Source organism: Myodes glareolus, chromosome 2 (genome assembly GCF_982192425.1).
Source record: "Myodes glareolus chromosome 2, mMyoGla1.1, whole genome shotgun sequence".
Classification (NCBI taxonomy): Eukaryota; Metazoa; Chordata; class Mammalia; order Rodentia; family Cricetidae; genus Myodes; species Myodes glareolus.
This window is the reverse complement of record NC_142027.1, coordinates 57,555,034-57,561,437: the sequence shown is the minus strand read 5'-3', so window position 1 is coordinate 57,561,437 and position 6,404 is coordinate 57,555,034. Positions and strand designations below refer to the sequence as shown.

Below are 6,404 nucleotides of genomic sequence, written 5' to 3'. Positions count from 1 at the left end.
TATCTTGCACTACTTTGGCCTATGTGATGGTTTACCCATTGACAAAAGAAATTCAAGGTGATAAAAGCGTTTCTCGGCCACTTGTTAGCAGGCCGGGATGTAAAATCATAACACAATGCTCGCCTCTTTCACGGGGCAGCACAAGGCAGCGATCAACCCCCCCTCCCCTCACTTCCATATCCAGTGGAGTTGTAGTTTATTACCATAACCCTCCCAAGTCAAAAGGACACCAGTTCCAAGCCTGGCAACTTGGTACAGAGAGGGCTTCTCCCCTGATCCTCACTCCGCCGGGCTTCTCTACCTGTCCTCGCCCACTGTCTACAGGTCCCGAACATTAGAAAATAGAAAATGTGATGATCTTTGTGTGTCTCTGTGAAATGTGTGTATGTGTGCGTGTGTTTGGGTGTAACGCGCCTCCTGTTTGGCTGCGCCGCCCGTCCGTCACGGCGCGGGCCAATGGCAGGCTGCCTTATATAAAATGAGTGTTTTCAGTCTCTCCGGGTTGCATGTACTGTATGTGGAGCAGTGTACAGTGGAGCGGAGGCAGCGCGGCTCCGCGAGCTCCTCTCCACTTTCCCATAGAGAGCCCCTGACTGGCCGCTGAGGGCGAGCCACACACACGCCCTCGCGCCGCGGCGAGCCCGCGAGGTAGGCGCCCGCCATCCGCAGCCTTCGCGGGCGCTCTCCCGCACTTTCTGTTTTCCGACTCACTTGCGAGCCGCCGGGGCTGCAGCCCGAGGACTCCGCGGCTGGAGCGGCGGCAGCCGGTAGGGTGGACTTGAGGAAGGCGAGGGGAGCCCGCGCGTCCGGAGCCCGAGCCGCCACCGGCCGGCGCCTCGCGGGCCACTTTCCCCTCAGCCAAAACTTTGGGTGGCGAGAGGTCGGGCCGAGGGTCGCGGCGGCCGCGCGGGTGGCGGGCCCGGGCCGGGGGGCGCGCGGCGCTGCCCGGCGAGCGCGAGCTGGGGGCCGGGCTGGGGAGGAGTAGGCCAGCCGGTGCCAGGCTGCGTTTGCAGGCGAGCACCTCTCGGCGCCCGGGCAGCACCGCCTGAGGGGGCACGGAGCCGGGGCGCGGGCTGGAGGCGCCGGGAGGAAAACAACAACGGAGCGGTCCTCACGCCGGCGGGGCGGCTCGTGGCCGCCCGGGGAGCCCCAAACTTCAAGGAGGCGAAAGTACGTGGAGGAGCCCCGGGCAGGGCTCGGCTGCCGAGGGGGGAGGTGGGGCCTTGGGGGAGCCCCGGGGCAGGGGAGGAAGGTACGGGAAGGCTGCCCTCGGTGGGTCGGGGCTACGTTTGCGTGTGCGCGTCGGTGACCGGGAACAGCAGCCCCCAGTTGCTCGTTCATCTGGAGAGTTGGGATTGGGGTGTTCCGGCCCCGAGATCAGTGTCCCCCCCCCCCCTCGTCCCTCACCCCCCCCACCCCCCAGCCAAATGCGCGGCGAGTGGAGAAAGTGCTGTTTTAGTGCCAGAGTAGCCTGGAGGAAGAACAGGGGAGAGGGGAAGAGGGCGAAGAAGGCGAGAGAGGGAGAGGGAGGGGAGGGGGAGAGGGAGGGGAAGAGAGAGAGAGAGAGAGAGAGAGAGAGAGAGAGAGAGAGAGAGAGAGAGAGAGAGAGAGAGAGAAACGGGAGGGAAGAGAGGAGGGGGGAGAAGAGGAGGGAGGCTGTGTCAGGATTTTGCTTGAATGTGGGATTATGTTGTGTCAATAAGTTTAAGGTGGAGAGAGCGAGGCTGGGGGTGGTGGCGGTGGAGGGGAGGAGGAAGGCCTTGGCTGTTTAAAGACTCATTCTGAAGGTAAGTTATGGCATTGCATGGTCGCGATGACAGAAAACTTGCAGGTCCTTTATCCGGGGATGGGGTCGACGCCTCCAGAAAGAGCCTCCCCAACCCTCTGAAGCCACGCTCGTGTTACACTGTTATTTGCTGCGATCCGGGTCGCTAGTAAATTACAGAAATCCGACTGGAGGCTTCTTTTCCTCCTCCACCTCGCTCGCTCACTCACCCTCAGAAACGTATTATTATTATTATTATTTTATTTATTTTGGGGATATCGCATGAAACTTAACGTAACTGAGACTGAACCCGAGTCCTGTAATTTACAAGGACCCTGGATCCAGGAATCTGGAACACGTTTATGTGTGAAATACCCGCGATCATTTCTGCTAAATGAGGAAGGTAAAACGAAACGATGCAAAAAGCTAAGACACAACATGTACGACAGAGGGGGGGGGGGGGAGAGGGAGAGACACAGAGACAAGCTATTTTTTGCTTTCCTTTCTGTAGAAAGGAAAATAAAGCGTGCATTGCCCTTCCTTCCCAGTGTGTAGGGTCTAGTCAATATTTTAACTGTCTGAGGACAAATTAGCCCAGGTGGATCTTGTTGAAAAGTTTCGCGAGGTGGGGTAGAGGTGGGGGGTGCGAGGGGGGGGGAGGTGGGTGGAGGTGGTGGGGGATGGGGACCGAGCTAGCTCTGCCTCGGCTAATGGTCATTGGCCTGGGGCTTTGAAACCATTGCCTGTCCTGCTAATGACACGTCCAGTTCTCGTCTACCGGCCGTGGACGCCGGGCTGCCGTTCCTGGGGCTGGCTGGCGGGGACTGGGGTACTTTCCCTGCACGGGGAGGGGCGCTCTCGGCCATCCCTTGGGGCTGCCCACTCGTGGCGTGGGTTCCCCACGCGCGTCCTCTCTCCTGTGCGCCGCCGCCACCTCTGCTCGCGCGACTTTTGTAGGCAGCCTACGGCCAGGGGGCGCGGGGGTCCCTGGAGAGGACATATCTGCGCGGCCACCCGGCTCCCGGCCCCACGCGCGCCACGCCGCGCGGTCCAAGCCTGGAATGGCAGCGCGGGGCCGGGCGGCGGCGGTGCCTCCCTGGGGGGCGGCAGAGGCAGCGGCGGCGGGATCTTCGCCGGGGCCCGCGGGAGGAGGAGGAACGGGAGGAGGAGGAACGGGAGGAGGAGGGGAAGGAGGAGGAAGAGGAGGCGAGGGAGGGAGGCGTTTTTCCCCCCCAGACCTCCGCCAGTTCGAGCCGGCACGGGCACAGGGACACCCCACTCGTTGCTCCTGCGTTGTGGAAAGGTGTTTAGCAGACTTTTACGCCCTGAGTGTGGGATTTACACTTCATTTTTTTTCCTTCCCCCTCTTCCCCAAAGCAAGATGGACTCTATTGCCTTTCTCTTTCTCGCTCTACCTCTGCCTCTGTCTTGTCAGCCTTTAAGATCGACATTTTGTACTAAGATGCAAACTTGATGGTGACCAGCAACAAAGCCTGGGTGGGATCCCTCCCTCCCTTTCTCCCTCAGCGTTTCCTAGCTTCCCCCACCCCGACCTCGCCGACCTGGTGGCCTGCGCTTGCTGTCGTGAGCTCTGGAGAATGTGTTTCCCCAGGTCGACTCCGATCTCCAGTCTCGGGCTTGTGACCCAGCCAAGCTGTTGGGAGCTGGCTGTGGCCGCCCAGGTCTGCAGGTCTGAGGGCTGTGGTACCTGGAGCCGCTGCTGCCGTGGCTCCTCAGGCTGGCTGACTCCTGGGCACAGCGAGGCACGGAGGAGGAGTGCCCATCGATCTTTACGATTTGGTTACTGGTGTATTTGCCCAGGGGGTGGTGATCACTTGTGCAAGTTGATGAATGATCGTGATGTGGGCTTTCCTATTCAGAACGGATCAACTTTCTGCTTTGTACAGACAGAGAGTAGAAAGCAGGGTTCTGGGGAGACCCAGGAATGCCAGCTGGGCTGTCCCCATGGGCTTTGAATAAGCGAAGATGCTTTCCCTTTCTGCCCTTGCAGCTCTCTCAGGGAGGAGGGTGGAGACAGGCAAAGGGCTGGTGTGGAGCTGGACGCCTGGATTTTGTGCCCTTCCTTCATAGAACTGTACTCTTGTAAAGCCTTCCCGTCCTGATGATGTGCCTGTATTTGTTACTTATAGGTTACTATCATACGACAAAGGCTTTGCTGCCGTTCATCTTCCTTCCTGTGGACCTCCCATTTACCTTCTTCTCGGGTAAGTATGCCCCCACTTGAGAGTGGGAAGTGGGTAGTGACAGAAGGGTCGTTATTAGACACTTATTGGGGTTATAATACTCCCCCCTCCGCCCCCCACACCCAGGGAGCTTGTCTTACAGTTTCTCCCAGGCTTTACAGTTTAGCTGTAGGCTATTGCCAGTTCAAGGTAGTTTAAATGCTTGTTTGCTTATCTGCCAAGTGTCACTTGAAAACTAATTATCAAATAGACATTTTAGTTGGTAATGAACTTTTACACAGAGTTGAAGACCTAGTAAATTTGTCAGACAGTAATGTAGAAGGCTTGTAGTGTAGGAATGAACTTATTAAAAGCCCAAGGAAGCACCATAAAGAAGACTTCTCTAATTATGTGATGCACTCACTTTTCCCGAGATACTCATCTTTTGTGGTACATGAAACAGTTACTTTTGGGTTAGGGAAGGTTTTATTTAGGTTTTATTTAGGTACTATAGTCAATCTTTTATTTAATATACAAGCGTGATTCAAAATTGATCCTAATTTCTGTAAAAATTTATGTAATCGGAGAAATTAGGAACATTTTACTAGTTTTGTGCATAAAAGAAACATCTACTCTGAGATTTATTGTTAACTGCTGTTTTCAGATATATGTCTCCCAAATCTCCGAAATGGAAAATTTGGCAAAATATGTCTGGGGTACTAAGTGTCTGAAAAGTTTGTGGGAGATAGCAGTGCAAACAGGATTTGCACAACATTTAAGAGCAACACAGTGTCTGGAAACTACAGAAAACTAATTAGCAAGTCAGCCCCTCCACTATAAAGGTATTTAGAGTTGCTGATGGTCTAAGAAAATTAGCTGTACTGAGTTTTATAAATTTTATAAATTTATGATAATACCATAGTGGATTTGGAAATTGTGTTTTGTGAATGAAAATGGGTTGGACTCAGTTTTCTATGAAAGAAAACTTGAGATGACTTTCTTGTTTCCTGATTGGCTGGTTGGGATGTTGTATAGATTAGTAGATATGTTAGTGTTAAAAGGGATTAAGTTTGAAGATCAGGCCTTTGTGGTAGTCTATAGTTAGTAACAAATACACTTGGACATTACTGGAGGGTTTAGGTAATGCGGGGGTGTAGGTAACTTAAATTTTATGTTTTTTTTTAAAGTAATATAAATATTACACTAGCCCTCACAGTTAGGTATTTCCTTCAATCAGAGCTCTCATAAAGTCACATATATAGTGGACCAACTGGAGTGGTTGTAGTCTGATTATTTTGTAAGGTGAATTTAGTATGTACCAAAATAGATGGATTTTAGTATTGCCGATTTTTTTAAAGTGTTTCCTTTTCTCTATATGGCAATAGATTCATTTACACACAACACTACATTGTGTTCACTGTGGTGAACATTTAATGTTACTTTTCCCTCTGGTAATGTATTTGACAAATTCAGAAACTTAATATGAGAATCAATAACAGAATAAAAGCAATCTGACCAGCTCTTGCATTTCTTTGAGATAGCAAATGGCTCCTTCATTAAACCACTGTTTTAAAGGGCTGTCTTTGAGTCAGTAGAGTTATCGTGACAGTGTAAAACTGGTAGTGAGAGCTTTAAAAGTCACCTTGCGTTGTTTGCATCCACAATGTATTTACTGGACATGAGACTTTACTTATCAAAGTAAGAATTTAAAGAGCTTTCTGCTTCTGCATCATCAAGAGTTTCCAAACTTCTCTTATTCTTCATATCTTTATTAAATTCTGAAACTGAAGCTCTAATTTGCATTTCATATAAAATACCAGCTATTAAAAGGGTGGCTTATCTATGTTGTTTCATGGTGCTGTGTCTTTGGAGTATTGGGGTGGTTTGAGAAAATCTTCCATTATAGACTTAGGTATCTTAAAAGCTTTACAATTTGAGACTTAATAAATTCATCTTGATCTTTGCATCTGATTAAAGAAAGTGTTAAGAGTTATGAGTTGATGAGATTGCTTGATTTTTAATATAGAAGGAACACTAAGCCTGAAAATAATGTGTTATTTGGCAGCTAAACTAATAAAACCACATTTTCATTAAGATGTAAAATTTCCAATTATTATTCATTAGCTAGGATGTTTGAAGCGTGTATGTTTTCCTTGCTTCATAAAGAGCACAGGTACCAGCAACGTCCACATCTTCTCGTGAGTCTTGCTTTGAATATCAATTTTACATTAGAAATCTTTATTTGAAGTCATGAAGGATTCCTGGCACCATCTTTTAAAAAAAGAAATCAACAACAACCGACTTTTGGGACCATCTCACAACAGATGTGCCTGCTTTTGCTGTGCTGTAGGTAGTGCCCAAGTTCCTTCCTAGTGTCTCACTACAGTGCTTACTGTGTTTCTAGCTGTGCTAATCAGATTAATTTAGGTGTACGGGTCATCGGCAACGTGGAGTAT

At 50.5% G+C, this 6,404-nt stretch overlaps 1 protein-coding gene across 6 annotated transcripts in view; it reads left to right on the top strand.

Annotated features, from left to right (window-relative positions):
• The first annotated feature begins 514 nt into the window (after window positions 1-514).
• Bbx (BBX high mobility group box domain containing) overlaps window positions 515-6,404 on the top strand; it is a 248,248-nt gene continuing 242,358 nt past the window's right edge. For 5 of the 6 annotated variants that reach the window (XM_087900720.1, XM_087900711.1, XM_087900706.1 and 2 more), the window contains exons 1-2: window positions 515-648; window positions 3,916-3,990. The gene's annotated coding sequence lies outside the window, so the exon portion shown is untranslated. The other variant, XM_048454299.3, reaches the window with a different exon arrangement.